The following is a 19,559-nucleotide window of genomic DNA, read 5'->3' as shown; positions in this document are numbered from 1 at the left end:
ACACACAATAAATAGACTATATATTTCAATTAGCTTTCTATATCATAAGACATTTTGAGAGGTTTAGTAAAAACAATCTCTGAAATTTAAAACATTGATGCTTCTTTAATACCAGATCAGCTGTGATTCAGCAGACCAATGATCAATGTTCTTCCAGCCTTGACCATCTATATCATCAGGCAGTGTATATATAAGACTACATTATCCAATATGTCCTTCCAAAAGAGATTTGACTGCTATTTCTAACAGTTTTACAGACCATGTAGAGGATATCTCGTTGACGTCAGTGTATATCTAGGACTACATTATCCAGTGGGTCCTCTCTAAAGAGATTTGACTGCTATTACTAGTAGTGTTATTGACAATGTAAATAAGTGGTTCACTTTTTGCCTATGGACACCATTGATTCTCTTTTCACTCTACTGGATCCCCCTGTTAAAAAAAAATCCTATATTTTTATAATTAAATATGAGGAATTGTATATGAGAAAATTGTTAAAATACTTTGTGTATTGTGAAAGTATAACTAATTTATTGCTCATAAACTTTAATAAACAAAATCTTATATGGACCCCCAAGTGCTATATGGACTTTGGTTGAGAACCACTGATGTAGATATCTCATTGACTCGCTCTTTTGTTGGTTTATTTTGCAACTGAAATCTCCTGGTATCACTCATGTCATGAGATTTTATAGAGGTTCTAATTTAAATATGCACAAATGAATACATAAGAAAAGGATGCAACATATTAAAAAGCAATTTATCTTAACATATTCCTAAATAAACTGTAAAACAGCATGACACTGATATATCAGTATTACAATACACAAAGCATGGAAAATGATAAGAAACAAACAAAATACATTGGGATATCAGATGTTCCCAGTTTGATAACATCCAATATCCCACTTTATTCTCTGTTGGTGTTATTATTTTGAATAGAGTACTGTATAACCAAAATAGGGTACTGCAAGCTTTGAATAGGATATTGCATTACCAAAATATCAACTTTATTCTATTTAATAATTTACTTGTGAAGAGTGTGAGATAAAATTGTTTTTATTGTACAAACTAACTTCGTTATTAATTCAAACATCTGGCAGTATTTGTATGCTGCATGGCAATTTTATGTCTATATAAATATGAGCAATTTGGACATATTATGTCTGTTTAAACCTGAACATTATAATCAGATTTCAGATTTGACATTGGTCTCAAAGCTGGCTGGTATGAAAAGAGCTAATGCACTATGTTTCTATATGAAATAAGCATTTTTTTTTTCATTTCTCTGCAAACGGACAATACAAAGACTGAAGAAAATGAAGTCCTGGAAGTTAAATTATACAGCCAGACAGATTGCTGCCGACAGCAGCAATAAAGGGTCAGAAAAGGAAGATCATCCACAAGAGTAGCTACTATGTGCAAGTTAAACAGGAATCACCTATATGGTTACTTAATATGCTTAAAATAGAATAGCAGCCAAAGCTCCCTCATATAACACCTAATATTTTTCTAAGTAGGAAAGTCAAACGCATAATGTAGTTACAGATGCCTTTATGCCTCTAGAAAAAGATGGTGATTTTAGTTGGAATGTCTTTAATCATAAATATTCTCTATCAAGGGTGCCTTACAGTTAAACAACAATGATATAGGAACCCTGAGTGAATAAACAGCTGGTAGAGCTTCATGAGAACAAATGTGGAGTAGGATTCCAGCAAATCTTACCAATTAGTTCAAGAGATACACCATTTTTTGTCAGGCTTTGTTTTCTCATGAATAAATAGAAATGCTAATCAAACCCGTAATATAGTTTTATCTGTTTAACCCAGTGGTTCTCCACCAGGGTCCATACAACCCTTGGGTATCCACATAAGATTTCTTTTCTTGAAATTTATGTGCAAAGAATTGCCTGTACTTCTTCAATAGACCAATCTTTTTTTTTTAGTGTAATTTCTTATAATATTTCATTCTAAAGGTAAGGCAGCAAGCTGGTAGAATCATGAGCATGCCAAGCAAAATGCTTAGCAGCATTTCAGCCATCCATATGTTCTGAGTTCAAATTCTGTCATGGTTGACTTTGCCTTTCATCCTCTCAGGGTCAATAAAATAAGTACCAACTAAGTACTGGGGTCAATGTAATCGACTTACTCCCTCTTTGAACTTGCTGGCCTTGAGCCAAAATTTCAAACCAATGTTTAATTCTAAAAGTCTTATAGGATGTTTTTAAGCATAAAATAGCTATGGGGGTCCACTCAGGTAAAATAGTAATCAAAGGGATCCATAGGTAAAAATGACTGAGAAACACTAGTGTAACCCTTTTGATATATTTCCATTGAAATTTACATCCTTGGTTTCCAAAAATTTTGAAACTAATGAATAATTTAATAAAATAACTTGTTTATTAATCATCTGGTGTTTGGAACATAAATTAACATGAAATTTTAATGAAGTTTGTAATTTAAATCATTTTAACCCTTAAGCATTTAAACTGGCAATATTAGGCCAAAATATTCTACCTTGTTTTATGTTCAAACTGACCAGATTCAACTTCTCACACCTGCCCTACAATGCCATTCCAAAAATAAACAATCACATCGTCAAAATCTCAAAGCTACAAAATCATGCGTGATTAATTCAAAACTATATGAATCAATAAGCATTATATTTGAAAGTGATCCGAACGTTAAAAGGTGAAAACAGAAAGTTTGTATCATAGAACCAGGAGCAGTCTTAGGTGGGTCAGAATCATTAAGACACACCTGTTTCTCTCACAGTCAACTACATGCGGATGATTCAACAGTAGGACAATGGTGGTTTTAATCATCATCATCATTTAACGTCTGTTTTCTATGCTGACCAGCTGAAGAGCTGCTCAAGCTTCCTGTCTGTTTGGCATGGTTTCTACAGCTGGATGCCCTTCCTAACACCAACCACTTTGCAGAGTGTACTGGATGCTTTTTACATGGTACCAGCACCTATAAGCCCATAAGATTAGGGATGCTCAGCTGGGAAGGGATGCTGGGGATGAGCCTGTATGCCAAGACAACCATGCTTTTACTTAGCTTGATGTGTCTTTTCAAGCACAGCAAGCCCCCAGGATTCACAGTCCCCTGTTATCCCCTCTGTTAGTTTCAACATCTGTAGATCCTTTCTCACTACTTCAAATCAAATCAAATTTATTAGCAGAAGAGCACAATGTGCTTAAGCCATGTAAAAAAAAAACCCAGTTATTGTTATATACAATTAAATACTAGTCATCACAGTCGTCCAGAGCCTCTTTGAACAGGGAAGTGGTGGGCAGTTGAATGACATCTTGTGGTAGCTTGTTCCACAGGGCTGTGATACGGACAGAGAATGCGGCCTTCCACCTGTTGAGTCAAAAGTGTAGGGGATAGAGTTTGTGATCATGCCCACAAGGACCTCTATCCGGCACAGGGGTGAAAAACTCTGCAAATGATAGGTTTACATTCCCATTGAAGATGTTGAAAGCCCTGCATCCTCTGTCGTTCAAGTGAAGGTAATACCAGCCGTTGGAGATGTTGCTCATACGTAAGCTTAGACAAGCTCGCGACCATTCGGGTGGCTAAGCGCTGAACCCGTTCCAGGAGCTGAATGTCTTTCTGGGGATATGGATTTGAGGCCTGGATGCAATATTCAAGGATGGGTCAAACTACAGTGATGTATAAAGGCTGAACGACGTCCATTGAAAGGTTGACAAAGGACCGGCAGATGAGGAAAAGATTCCTTCTGGCTTTGATCGCCACCTTGATACACTGCCGTGTTGGTTTGAAAGTAGTATTGATCATTATGCTGAGATCCTTTTCTTCAGTGACCAGCTTTCTTCCGCCCAATTCCAAGCTCGGTTCAGCGATGATTGGAGTATGTCGTATTGATTCCAAGGCGAGACAAGTTTGACATCGTCTGCAAATAGGAGGACTCTTCAATCAAGAAAATCTGGCCAGTCGTTGATATAGAGAAGGAAAAGTATTGGCCCCCAGCACCAACCCCTGGGAAACACCACTGCAGGCATTTGTCTCTGCAGATAGATCTCTATTTATCTGCACCCAAAAAGTTTGATGGCTCAGGAAGGAAGAAATCCATGAAGTCACCAATGGGTGAATCTTGTATGCTTGAAGTTTGCACAAGAGAAGTCGATGATTAATGGAGGCAAACACCTTTGCGAAGTCCAAAAATATCATGTCCACTGAGTCTTTTTCATCCATGGTCCTTGTAATCCACTCTTCAAGAAGCAGAAGATTTGTTAAGCAAGATCTTCAGGGTAGAAATCTATGCTGCGAGTCGGATATAGCATTTGAAGTAAGGAGACGGTCCATGAGAGATTTTTTGATGATGGTCTCCATGACTTTGCAAAGGATGGATGTCAGATTGACTGGTCGATAATTAAGGGGGTCTTCCTTACTGCCCTTTTTGAATACTGGACATATGGTCGCTTTCCTCCACTCTTCCGGTGCAGTTCTTTGCTCAAGTGAAAGATTGGAAAGAGATGCCAGAGGAGCCGCTAGGATATGTGCTAGGACATGAAGAACAGCTGGATGGAGACTATCTGATGCTTTTGTCACAATGAAGTTTTGAAAGGACACTATAGACTGCATGAGGTGAGGTGGTAACTGGAGGCATCGGTTCGATTTGCCTGTCTGATATCAGGGACTCCTGCCCATCATTTATTCGGTAGATAGAAGAGAACATTGCAGCAAAGAGTGAACTTTGTGAGGCGGAGTCTGTGACAATATTTCCTCCCCGTGTCTTTGTCTTTTCAAGCACAGCAAGCTGCCAAGAGTCTCAGTACCCCACTGCCAGGAAACTTGGTCCCCTACTATATTGCTGGTTAGCTCAAAATCAGATTTAATCATGTAGATCTATAGTCTAGTAAAAGAAAGAAAAAAAAAAAACATTCCGGCAATCACTACCCCATCCTATTTTGTCTTCTTTTTCAGGCATAAGGTCCATTATCCCAATACTTGAAAGAAATCTGACTATTATTTCTAGCAAGACAAGTGAACACAATGGTTTACTTGTTGCCTAAAGGTCCTTTATCAGTTCAAATTACCTCTCAAAGACTTAATTGAGAATATTACATATTATGGGTACAGGCATAACTGTAAAGTAAGAACTTTGATTGCCAACCACATTGTTCTGGGTTCAGTCCCACTGCATGGCACCTTTGGTAAGTGTCCTCTACTATAGTCTTGGGCTGACCAAAACCTTGTGAGTGGATTTGGTAGACAGAAGCCAAAAAAAGCCTGTCATATCATCACCGTCATCATCATTTAACGTCCATCTTCCTGGATCTTTCTCTTCTACAAATATGTGTGCATATCATTGTGTTTGTGCTTGTCCTCATCACCATTTGACAAGTTTTTTAAAAAAACAGTACTGGCGTTGGTGCTCCAGCATGGCCAGTTTAATGAATGAATGAAACAAGTGAAAGATAAAAGATATAAGGAAACCTAATAAGAGCAGATTTACTATTTTTTTACTGTCTGAAATATATACAACCTCACACATTACACAAATCACTCTCTGTATTTCTAAAGCATGTCAGATTTGGGGTGGAAGAAGACTAAATTATACTTTCTTCATTTTAGAGAATCATCTCACTGACCCTTTCAAGGTCATATTTTAATGATATACACAGCATCTAAATATTTTAATTACTTTTGAAAGTATATCAAGAATGTAGAAGCGTTTTGCTCCAGACCGAGCCTTTTTAAATTAAGATGATGCTAAGAACCTATCCTAGCAATTGGTTTTTAGATAAAATTACAATGGAAGGTTTCAGTTTAGACGAACATTTCAAAACAAGATTTCATATTTTAGAACTTTATGTAGCTTCAGGCAGATTGGCATCAAGTGGGTTAAATTATTCATAAGCCTCTGGGAAGAGGGACCACATTCCAGATAGTTCGTGCTAGTATATGACAGGTATTTGCTGTGAATAAACACACAGAGTAGCCAGCAGACACTACGCTCTCTCTTTCTCTGTACAAACACTGACAGATATATAAGACAGACAGGCATCTCTAGGAGTAGAACCTTAAAAAGTTGAGTTGTACTTACATGTTAACTATGCATATAAAAACACACACCCTGAATATTTACCCTTGAAAAAAGTCATGAAACTTGAAACATTGCTATCTATGTAGGATTTATACTCAAAAGAAGAGTATGTGTGTGTACATGCACATATTTTATACGCTTGTAGATTGTCTTTAAATGATTTCTATAAGTAGATGCAAGCATACACACAAACCTTTCTCACTCATCACCCCATCAAAAAAGGTCAACAACATTACTGGTGTAGCAGCAAGAAAAATCACACCCACAGATTCAGTTGACAGCCAAATTAAATTGAATTGTCAACCAATTAATGATTAGTATGCTGCTATAGAAACAGGTGCACCTAATAACCACTGGTTGAAATGATACAACAACCTTAATTATAAACCGAAAGCAGTGACACATAGGGACACAGCAGATGGTTCTTGCCATCAGCAGCCTTCTTATCACAGCTCTTTCAGTAAATGCTGCTGCAAAATAAAACAACTTCCTGCAGTCTTCAAGTGCAGACCATTCTTCATATAATCATCAAAACAGACTGTTCTACATAATAATGCATGTAATTTTATTAATTCCCAATTTGCCTAATGTGACACCACAGTGATCGCTTATTTCTTACACTATTTAAGTATTGCATGTCAAATGTGAAATAATACTATCTGTCTATTGCAATGTGAGATAAACTATCTCACATGTTCAACGGAAACTGACGGTTCCAACATCTCATTCTTTCCAAAAAAACCTCTACCATATTCTTCAGATATTTCTATCTTTTTACTCGTTTCAGTCATTTGACTGCAGCCATGCTGGGGCACTGCCTTGAAGGGTTTTAGTCGAACAAACCAGCCCCAGGACTTTGTTTTTTTAAAACCTCATACTTATTCTGTCAGTCGCTTTTGCTGAACCATTAAGTTATGAAGATGTAAACACATCAACACCAGTTGCCAGTCAGTAGTGGGGGACAAACAAAGGTACACACACCATATACATATATATACAGACACACACACGATGGGCTTCTTTTAGTTTCCATTTATCAAATCCACTCACAAGGCTTTGGTCAGCCCAAGGCTACAGTAGAGGACACTTGCCCAAGGTGCCATGCGATGGGACTGAATTCAGAACCATGTGACTGAGGAGCAAAATTTCTACCATACAGCCACACCTGCATCTGGATCTCACACTTTTCAAAAAAAAAAATCTTTAATAAACTCTTCAGTTATGTACTATTTACATAGTTTCCATATTCTCCAGTCATAAATTCTTGACACAACCATATTCTTCAGTTACATAACTATATTCCATCAACACACTTCATTATAGAAGGTACAGGAAAGAAGAGAAATACGGGGGGGGGAGTTGAAGAGAAAGAGGACTTATTAGAATTGATTTTTTTGTATCATTGACCTTATTAGCGCTAACAACAGTGTGTCACTAACCTAGTCAGTTCTAAAAATAGCAACTTTCATTCTGCCAATAAAATTGGAGGTGGGAAGAATTTGATTAAATAAAAAGAGAAGAGACAATCCTCGTCACAGTATTTCTTTAATTACGTTGTGTTTCTGCATTTAAATGTTTCCTTTTTATAATTAGAATTTTTCTAAGAATCTAAACACTACATAATTGCCAGCAACGTTCATTCACTACTCTTTAAAAAGAAGTAAGGCCCCGTTAAAAGAGACAATGCAAAATGGGAGGGGTATGAACAGATACTTTGTTAGATCAAGCCCCAGTACTTGACTGGTACTTTATTCTATCAACCCCAGAAGGATCAAAGAGCTTGGTGAGATTTGAACTCAGAATGTAAAAGGACATCACTGGACACGATTTTTTTCCCCCATCAATCAAGCACATCTGTCAATAATTTATTTTTTATCTTTTACTCGTTAGTCATTAGGCAATGACCATACTGCAGCACCACTTTGAAGAATCTTAAGTTGACTGTATTGGCCCCAGTACTTAAATTTTGCTAAGCCTGGTACATAGTGTCTATTGGTCTCTTTTGCCAAACTGCTAAATTACAGGGACATAAATGCACCAACACTTATTGTTAAGTGGGGGGGGGGGGTCAAACACACACACACACACATATATATATATACAAATATTTTGTATTCTGCCACAGGTTTGTAAAGATAAATTATGCAGTGGAGGTTTAATAAATGTGTTCACATGATGTACTTCACGAGACTACCAACCTATGCTCTTTATAAGAGTTCGACTAGTCCATTCTTCCAATCCATCAGGGGTGTGAATGACTCTCGCCACAACATCTCCCCCTTTGAGATTGACTTCCATTGGAAGTTAATTTTATTATTTTTATTTATCTTTATGTTGTCACTTTTATATCTTGATGATTCGTTACTAGATGTTGTAACGTAATTGTTACCCAACTCTTAGGTAGTATTATTCATTTTGCACACAACACTCTTGTTTTTCATTGTACTAAGCACTTGTTTTTTGTTGTACTAAGCACACTTGTTAGTACTCTTGTTTTTCATTGTATTAAGCACTCTTGTTTTTCGCTCAAACAGACTTTAGTGCGATTTTTTTAACCCCAAGAAGACATCTCTTCTAGCTGGTTAACACTGAACAGCTGTATCTGATACATTGTGAGCAGGAGAATTGAACCCTAACCACATTTTAGCGATGGAACCAACACACAGTAATTCGAACAACTACTATTTCGGCAACTTACGTGTTTGGTGCAACTTCTGCCGACATGCTGCCTTTTCACGGGACATGATAGGTATTTTACTGGTGGTCCTTTGGCTGCCAAGCGTGCAACCTCTAGCAGCTTTCACCAATTTCTCAATGTCCTGGTGCATGCAACAGGTTGTACTGGGTTACATGTTACCAGCAGCACCCCAAAAAGTGACCTGACCAGTGCGACAATAATTTTGAACATTTCTCATCCATTTTTATTATTTTTTTTCTTGACATAAGTATTTGTGTGGCAGGTTTTCCACAGCCAGATGCCTTGCCTGCCACCAACACCCATCTGTTTCTAAGTGAGGTAGTGTTTTCCATACCTCACTTGGAATAGGTGGAAGTTCCCATCTCTATGTACATGCGTAAGTGCTTGTGCCTCCTAAGAGTGGAGGGAAAACTATGCAGTATAAACAGTTAATGAAAATTGTTGGGTAAAATTATCTACATTTTTCTGTTGACCATTTGTCTATCGTGAACAGAATAATAGAACTATCAATCTATCTGCCTACACACACATATACTTTTATATATATATATATATATATAAAATCAATAATCACTTTGATGTTTATCTTGAAAATGATACAAACTATTGTTTACAAACATTAAGCAAACATTGAGCCAATCATAAGACGAGACATGCATAAGTGAAGTAGCAGCTTCACAATTCAAAACAGCTATTCTTTCAAAGTCTCGATCATAAATTTCATTCGTAAAAACAACAATGTATCTGGAACATCACACTCAATCTCCATCCCCCTTCAAAACAACAATATCAAAGGTGGGGAGGTTGTTGTTATTGTAATTTCTTTTTAGGTATCACTATAAAATAAACCAAGTGATTTCTATTCAACTGGCACTCTGCTGGTTATGACAAACAGTATTCCAGCCGATCCGACCAAAAGAACAGCTTGCACATGAAACTAACACTGAGCACTCCACAGACGCACGTAACCTACATGTAGTTCTCATGGAGATTCAGCAGGACACAAAATGTGACAAGACTGGCTCTTTGAATTATAAGTTATTTTTTCCAGTTGAGTAGACTGGAGCAACATGAAATGAAGTGTCTTGCTCAAGGACACGATGTGTCGCCAGGAATTGAACTCACAACCTTACAATCATGAGCCGAATACCCTAACCACTAAGCCACACACTTATACTAAGTCATTACTAGAAACAGGCAGTGAAAGGATTCAGGGCTGCAGCCATAAAGAAAAAAAAAAAAAATCACAGAAAAATACCCCTTTTTTTTTTTAATGACCTTTTTGGAGGAAGAAATACCCAGCTATCTGTCAAGTTTATAATTTAATAGGAGAAAGGAAGAAAATTATCCTCAGACCCTAATGTTTGCAAAAGACACCCAAAGACCAGGTAGTGGTGTCAAACAATGAAATGGATTAAGTCCACCATCCACATGAAATACAAAAAAAAAAAAAAAAAAAAAAGAGCTGCTTCAACAGGACTGATGACTGTCTGAGTGAAAGGGGTCACTGGAAGAGTGAGATTGAGGAAAACATAGCTAAAAAGTGATGAGGTTCACTCCTTCAGTGCCAGACTTCACAAAAGAGATGATGAAGGGTCACAAACAGTGGTGAAGTGCTGTGCTGGAACAGACCCATCCAACCCACACCAGTATAGAAAAACAAAATGGACAATGATGATTTTTCACTGATACAATGGCCTTGAGGCTAAGCTGTCGGGGAAATAACACTCACTCACCACCTACATACACACAACCATAACCTGGTTCAAACTGCATCCTAAAACACTGGTCTTTCTCTTCTGGGTCAGATAATACTTAACTCTGATCAACTGCTGACCCTATATAAAGCTCAAGAAAAACTAATGTACCGTTTCCACATTAGGAGTAGTGCTACTGCTACAGCTACACACACGCACACACTAGACTGCATCCAAAGGGCCTACTGACTGATTGGTAAAAAGACACACCCAACAACTCATTATACCAGTGGCCCACAGATGCCCTGTCCCTCCTTTCTATCTACTTTATTACACTGCCACAACATCATTTACTCTACTGAACTAATTAGTTGTGTACCAACTCTAACCAGACACCCTTTTCCAAATACAATCATCTCTCCTCTTACCTCTAATGTTACTCTTATCTTTTAGACCATTAGTTCTCGACTGGGGTCCATATGGCCCTTGGGGATCCACATAAGATTCTGTTGTTAAAATTTATGAGCAAACAAACTTGTTATACTTCTACAATACACAAAATATTTGGATAATTTTTTTAATGCAATTCATTATCATCGTTTAACGTCCGCTTTCCATGCTGGCATGGGTTGAACGATTTGACTGAAGACTGGCGAACCAGAAGGCTACACCAGGCTCCAATCTGATCTGGCAGAGTTTCTACAGCTGGATGCCCTTCCTAATGCCAACCGCTCCGAGAGTGTAATGGGTGCTTTTACGTACCACAGGCATGAGGGCCAGTCAGGTGGTACTGGCAATGGCCACACTCAAATGGTGTTTTTTATGTGCCACCTGCACAGGAGCCAGTCCAGCGGCACTGGCAATGACCTCGCTCGAATGTTTTTTCATGTGCCAGTAAAGCAATGCTGGTAACAATCACGCTCAAACGGTGCTTTTTACATGCCACCAGCACGGAAGCCAGACAGCTGCTCTGGCAATGATCACGCTCGGATGGTGCTCTTAGCGCTCCACTGACACAGGTCCCAGTCATTGAATTTGATTCGATTTCGATTTCACTTGCCTCAACAGGTCTTCGCAAGCAGAGTTTTGTGTCCCATGAAGGAAAGGTACATATAAATAGGCTGTTTACCCGCACCCACCAGCATAGGCCACGGATTATGGTCTCACTTGGCTTGCTGGGTCTTCTCATGCACAGCATATTTCCAAAGGTCTCGGTCACAAGTCATTGCCTCGGTGAGGCCTAATGTTCGAAGGTCATGCTTCACCACCTCATCCCAGGTCTTCTTGGGTCTACCTCTTCCACAGGTTCCCTCAATCGCTAGGGTGTATCACTTTTTCACACAGCTATCCCCATCCATTCTTGCCACATGACCATACCAGCGCAATCATCTCTCTTACACACCACAACTGATGCTTCTTAGGTTCAACTTTTCTCTCAAGGTACTTACACTCTGTTGAGTATGCACACTGACATTACACATCCATCGGAGCATACTGGCTTCATTCCTTGCGAGCTTACGCATATCCTCAGCAGTCACAGCCCATGTTTCACTGCCATGTAGCATGGCTGTTTGTAAATATCTAATTATAAAAATATAATGGGATGCTTTTAAACATCAAATGACTATGAAGGTCCAGTAGAGTAAAATAGGAACCAAAGAGGTCCACAGGCAAAAATTGGTTGAAAATCTCTGCTTTAGACTTTGCATTAATCATAACACCTGACTGCTTGTTCTGGTTTATCTGAACAAAATACAGATGATTGGTAAGTAAGGTTTCTCAGCAAATGCACACCACTAAACTTCTATAAATGGGCCCAAACTCCTAAGCAACACACCAAGAGGATGCTGTATCAGAGAGTCCATAATCTCCATACTTGTTCTCACATATACCCTTTCCCCCACACAAGGTTACAACTTACTTTCTGCTGGACAACATGTAGAGATTGATCAAGCAATTAGTGAAAAACCTTCAAGCTTTGATTTCATCTTTAACCCTTCTAATTTTTCTTTAATTGCTATATTCAGATTATGCCTAAGAGAAATTGAACCTGTTTGTTCATTTGTTTAAACCTTTAGCAATGAGATTATTGTCCAATATGTTTATTTATTCACATTATTTCAAATTAATCATGCATAATTAATCAAGCATTATCACTGAGATTTCAGTGATGTAACTTTATTTTTAAAATGGTGTTGAAGGTTTAGATGTGAGAAACCAGACAGACTGGTTTGAACACAAAATAGATAAAATATTTGGGCCAGATATAGCCGGTTTAAATGCTAGAGTTAAAGTCTGTTTTTCCATACCTTGATCTGTTATATAATGACTTTTGTGTTTTGTTTTCCATTTCACTACCTTTTCTGTGGGCTTCCCATTCCCTAGTTGGAAAATTTCATATAAACTTTGTCTCAATGCAGTATTTAACTCTTGTTACTATATTTCTGCTGAAGTATGCTGCTGTTACTTCAAACAGTTTTGGAAATAATGAAGAACTTAGCAAAATAATTTTGTCATTATTAAGGTGGTATTTGGAATGGAAATATACATGGAATTTTGATAGACAGATTCAATTTAGATCACTTTAAAATGGATTGGTATGATACAATCACAGGTGGTCTCAGGCAGGTTAGTATCAAAAGGATTAAAGGGGAAAATGTGCATTTTTTTTTAATCTTCTAGTCAGAACAGAAGATAGTGCCCATGACCATTCACAGAACCTCCAAGACTGACGGCAAGGAAAGAAGGAAGAAAGTATTCCTCAAACTGGAGACCTGAATGCTTGCAACAAAGTGGATCCTACTAAAGGCACCCAAAGTGCCAAATTATGGTGTTAAAGTGGGTGACAGACTAAGTCTAACATCCAAGTAGGCCATAGCAGGATTTGTACTCGGAATGTAAAAACCCCTAATATAAGGTATCTGTCCAATGTCCTTACAGCTCTGTCACTCCACTGAGTTGGATTGATACTTTACTAATCAGCTCTGTTACAAAAAGATGGAAGTTATCCTCATTTGGAGTTGAACACAGAACAAATGCTGCAAAGTATTCTGCCAATTCACCACCTTGAGAGAGAAAAATGAAACAAAAACTGGAAGACATACCCTCTCTGCTAAATCAATCTCTACAAGTTACCCAGTAGACAATTAGTGGCCAAAGATAGTGAAAGAGTAGAGTATGGTCATTATATACCATCCAATGCTGCAGTTCCCCAGATTGTTCCTTAAGGGTTTAGGCCCCTCTGCAAATCTCTGCTTAGGAACTTTACCTCTTCATTTCTCTGGAAAGCAGCCATGTTGCTACACAGCCTAGAAGTGTTTGATCGGGCATATCAACTCTGGTGCTTATTTCAGTCTGCTACGTATTTTAAAAAACAGAGCAGACAAAAAAACACATTTGCATTAAAAATAAAAATTAGGTTGAAACTTACCAGAAGAGTAATATAACAATGACGAACTAGTGTTAATGAGATATTCCTAATGCAAATACATTGTGTTCTACAGATTCCATACCATCTTGATTCCTTCAGCCTGTAGAAAATAGAAAAAGAAGAGACATTTTAGATCACTGACAGTATGTTTATAATTCTTTCTAATTTTGGCACATAGCCAGCAATTTTTAAGGGTTGGGTAAGTTGAAGTGGTACTCTGGAAGGATGGAAGGTAAAGCTGACCTTAGTAGAATTTGAACTGAGAGCATAAAGAGTCAGAAGAAATGCCACTAAGTATTTTGTCCGATGCGCCAACAATTCTGCCAGCTTGCCACCTTTGGTAGGTTAATAATTAGCAATAATAATTAGCAATAATAATTAGCAATAATAATTAGCAATAATAATTAGCAATAATAATGTCGATGAGGATGACAGGTGTAGTGATTGTTAGGTAGTGGTGGTGGCAGTCACTATATTAATAGTGATACTGTTGATGTGGTAGTGTTGTTGATCATCATCATCATCCTTTCATGTCTGTTTTCCATGCTGGCATGGGTTGGACGGTTTGACCAGAGCTCTTAAGCAGAAGAGCTGCACCAGAATCCAGTTTGATTTGGCTTGGTTTCCATGACTGGATGCCATTCTATTCCTATTTCTACAGCTGGATACCATTACTTTTAACGTGGAAACAGCACAAGTATTTTTATGTGGCACTGGCAGGAGAGTGTTTTAAACAGCACCAGTACAAGATTCTTGCAGGCCAATCCTCATTCCTCTTGATGATGCTATTTCTTCCAAAGCCTGACCTGTCTGAGATGACCTATGATCATTCAGTCCTATTTTCAAAAGGTGTACCTAGGACTATACAGTCAAATGTTTTTTGGGGTTTTCTTTTTTAAGATGGCAGGATGAAATTTGAGGGAGATTTTGGCTACTACTTCTAAACCACTTACCTCCCTTTGATATTGTGTGTACACAAGGGTAGAGATGCCTACACAGTTGTGCACACTACACATATACATGATTGCCACACGCATTACTAACCAACCAAAATACATACGCACACACACATGGCCAACCACACACGCACACACACAACTGACCATGCAAACACACATAAAAGCACAGAGGAGGGAGGAATGATGTTAAGATAAGTGTTGGTCAACCCACTGAAATAAGAGTTCCTACAAAATGCTTCGTAATTTCCAGGCAATACTAGACGTCAGTTCTCGACTGAGGTCCATATGATCCTTGGGGGTACATTTAAGATTTTCTTGTTAAAATTTATTTAAAATAAATTGATTATACTTCTACAACACACAAAATATCTCAGTAATCTTACAATCCCTAATAATATTTAATTCTAAAAATATCACAGAATCTTTTAAAGCATCAAATGGCTATGATGACTCATCCAGAGTGAAATAGGAACCAGAGGGTTCCATAAGTGGGAGAAAAAAAAACAATAGTTGAGAATCACTACAACATTCTGAACACACGACGACCACCACCACCAACCTTTCTATTATTGCTAATAATAAAATCCAGAGAAGCAAAAGACACCAGCCTCTACTTTGAAACACTACCATTACTTCTCAACTAATTGTTATGAGAGCATTGTGTGCGTGTGGGGGGGGGATAGATGTAGGACACTGGGCCTCACTGCGGAAATGACAAGGGGGCTGGGAGATGTGGTTTGCTGTACTTGATAAGACATGTCAAGCTAAGTAAAATTGCTGCCTTCCACACATACAGGCTTGTCCTTTCAGGTGTTGGTACCACTTTAAACACACCCATGCCAGTGCTGCGTAAACACACCCATGACAGAGACACATAAAAAGTACCCAGCACACTGTCAACTGGTTGGCATTAAGAAGGGCATCTAGCTGTAGAAGCCATGCCACAAACAGACAGTTGGAGTCCAGACAGCTCTCTGCTAGCCAGCTCCATATCAAACCGTCCAACCCATGCCAGCATGGAGACTGGACATTAAATGATGATGATGATGACAGACAGATTGACTGGCAGACATAACATGACCTGGCTCTCTACTCGCCCAATCAGTTCAGATGATCTGCATTTTGGTACAAATAACCACTCCTTCCTCAAAGTTTATTTCCTCTGCCATTGTACACCACACTGCTCTCCCTCTCCCTCCCCCTCCCCCTCTCCCTCTCTCTCTCTCTCCCTCTCCCTCTCCCTCCCTCTCTCTCCACAACTCAAAAGGATAAAAGCACTTCCAGATATTTTCTGCTTCAGAAGGAAAACCTATGTCCAAAGTGATTTATTTCACTGTTTGAATTATTTCTATTGTTTCTGTTGCCAGACAAGGACATCACTAAGATTCCTTGTCTTCTACTATTTTACTAAGTAATTAATTATACTGAAAGGAACCTGTTAGAAAAACAACTAATCTAACAAAGACAAGATGTTAATATTCCAAACACTGTTCAATCAGTCAATAGATTAGTCAATGATGTAACCAATTATATATGCTATTTCCATAACCAACTTCGAAAATAATCCCAGATAACTGGAAGGCAGGACATACAATGGAAAGAGAGTGGCAGGGGATGATAATTCACCAGCTTTGTAATTTATTTTTTACAAAGAGATAAGTGATCAAGATGAAAAATTAGGCACAGGTATGGTTGTGGGGTTGAGAAAATTGCTTTGCAGCCACGTAGTTTGGGGATCAGTCCCACTGAATGGCACCTTGGACAAGTGTCCTCTACTATGGCCCTAGGCTGATCAATCCCTTGTAAGTGAATATGGTAAATGGAAAAAGTGTGTGTGCGTGTGTAAGTGCACGCGTGCACAAATGTGTGTGTGTGTGTGTGTGCAAGCATGTGTGCTTGTGTGCACATGACACTCCCTCCACCATTTGACAACTGGAGCTGGTTGGTTCACATCTCCAGGATAAAGTGCTTTAGCAAAAGAGGAGGATTTTAAGTACAAGATTTATAGATATATAAAAAATACTTTTAAAGAAAAAAAACCCTGCCAGCACCAAAAGATGAATGTTAAAACCAAACGACTGTTCCAATCCAATCAGCTGGAAATGAGTAGTGCCAGAAATAGCATAAGCATCTACGCTAAGATAGACCGGTGCCCTGCTCAAGAGTGAGTGGGTATTGACCTTGGTCACTCAGACACATTAGAAATCAAGATAAAGTCTGGACTAATGAACCTGTAAGCTTGTGACAAATCCAAGACTAAGATACTTGCTTCACAGGTCTCAAAATACATTTAATTCTGGCAGAATTTGACCTCAGTAATGAGGAGATGGTTTGGTAAATAAAAATATCAGTTGTGGGTTGTAGACAGGCAGAACTGTTGGAGCAGTAGACAGCATGTATTGCAGTATTTGTTCCCACTCTTTTTTGTTTTGTGTTCAAATTCCAAGAACATTTGTGGCAGACAGAAGATGAAGAAGATGAGTCAGGACACAATCTCAAGTAATAGGGAGGGTTATGCAAGTGGAAAAGAGGATTGGATAGGAGGAGAGGGCTACAAACATGAGACAAAACTTTGAAAGTTAGAGAGGAAACAATGACGCTTTCATCAAAAGGCTATAAAGTAAAAATATAAAAGATATAAACTAAAAGAACATCAGGATTATCTTGGTCTACCAATTCAAAAAAAAAACCTTAAACACATCAAATTGAACACCTAAAGCAACTTAACAAATGACCATTTAAAAAGATATAAACTATTTCAAATATATAACCCTTCCTTTTCAAAACTAAAATATTGAAGATAAAACTGAAGTCAATGTAACATGAAAGAGTACATTAATACTATCCATACCACAGATGCACATTAGCGACTTTTATCTACAGTTATGATAAATGCATCATTCCCAGATAGTCGTAGAATTCCAGAGATGTTTATATGTGCCCTACTTGCTATATTGTGAAACCCCAGAGATGCTTATGTGTCTTTTAACTGGCCATATGGGATTTCACAGCAACGAATAAGAGATGCTTACAAGTGTTTGTGGAATGGATAGTGTTAAATCAAATAGGATTTATACTGTAAAGATTGAAAAGATTCTCCTTACAAAACTTATAAAAAAAAGAAACTGTGTCTATAGAAACAGCTATTAAATCAAAATCACAAATTTTTTAACATCCATTTCTTGAAAAACAAAATTCATTTCACCAGATCCTCTTTCATAAAACCAATTAAATCTGGCTTGATTGTTTTCAAATTAGCATCCAAGAAATTAGAAGTTGTGATGCATTATATTACATTTTACAATTAGTTGGAGGGGACAGTTTTACCGAGTCTGACTTCAGTAACTCACTAATTGCTTCTGGCTCTCCAACTCCACAAACCTAATTATAACACTGTCTGGTAGTTGTGAAATGCTTTATTAACAATATTGTCATAAATGCCATTTTCAACTGCAGAGCATAGAAAATTTTGCATGTGAGTATGTGTATGTATGTGCATAAATTTTAGGTATATGAGTAATTACAACTCATGATAGGTTTTGCATAATTATTTTGCATACATGACTAATTACAACCCACATTTATAGTGCTGAGCATGTGTGTGCATGTGCCTGTGTGTGTACACATGCATTGTATGTATGTGCATATATGTGGGTGCATGTGCCTGTGTGTGTACACATGCATTGTATGTATGTGCATATATGTGGGTGCATGTGTATGCGGGTGCATGTATGTCTGAGCAGTAAGATAGATAAAGTTGAAACACAAAAACTTAATATTTTCTTTTATAAATTAAAATGGAAAAAACTGAAGAAAAAGGAAATGGAAAAAAACTGAAGAAAAAGGAAATGTGAAAAATTAGATGAAGATTATACAAAAATATAAAAAACAAAAAAACTTAAGTGGAAAGGAAGACCAAAGTAAAGAATAAAACAAAATTCTTTTTAACTTCAGAGGATTTGTCCGAATATTTTGGTGGTATATGAGAGAGGAGTTCTTGGGATTTGGGAAGTGTGGAGTCACCTCTTAGCCTCTATTGTTCCCAGGTCTATAGCTGTCCAGGTACCAGTTATAGGTTAATTAGCATGTAACCACCAGAGCCAGGGTATGTTGAAATCATGGGATGCACCTCAGTGAATGTGAACTATTTCAACAGATGAACTTATTGAGTCAATGTCAAATATCATAAGGATGCTGAACAGACAACAAAGTGTTAAAAGCGAGGATCAACCAGAGTTCAGTGAGTGAACTTCTGCTATCGTCTGTGGCCATCGTGTGCACAGACGAGACATTTCAATTAGCAAAAGACCAATGTGATTAAAAGCCAAACCAGATGTTCCTGTCACATTGCTTGATTGGGATGTCTAGCATGGAAGAGTTGTATTGGTTCAGGCAAGTCGCCCAACGGGATGATGATGGAGAGAATGATTTCAGTGATGCAGTCATTGATGGTGGATATAAGGTGAGATTTACATAATAATTCAACCCACATTCACTAGAATATCATCAGAATAAAGATAAAACTTTTAATAATTTACAAACATACGCCAGCTTCTGGCCCATAAGCCTTACTCGAGAACTAGTATATCAGGTCATCCCATAAGTTATGTCCAAATTTTGAATAAAGAAAACAAGTGATCAAATGTTATATTTAATTGAAATTTAATCATCAATGAACTTTCCCTGATTATCTATCC

General features: G+C 37.9%; 1 long non-coding RNA gene across 1 annotated transcript in view; it reads right to left on the bottom strand.

Annotated features, from left to right (window-relative positions):
* The window catches only part of LOC149133429 (uncharacterized), a 72,369-nt gene that overhangs the window by 15,827 nt on the left and 36,983 nt on the right, over positions 1–19,559 (bottom strand). The window contains exon 2 of the long non-coding RNA XR_016243314.1: positions 13,904–14,003. This is a non-coding gene — a long non-coding RNA (uncharacterized LOC149133429). The remainder of the gene's footprint in view (positions 1–13,903; positions 14,004–19,559) is intronic.

The sequence above is a fragment of the Octopus bimaculoides genome, chromosome 10 (genome assembly GCF_046866305.1).
Source record: "Octopus bimaculoides isolate indiv1 chromosome 10, ASM4686630v1, whole genome shotgun sequence".
In the NCBI taxonomy this organism is placed as follows: domain Eukaryota; kingdom Metazoa; phylum Mollusca; class Cephalopoda; order Octopoda; family Octopodidae; genus Octopus; species Octopus bimaculoides.
The sequence above is the reverse complement of the archived record's forward strand: the minus strand, read 5'-3'. Positions and strand labels throughout refer to the sequence as shown.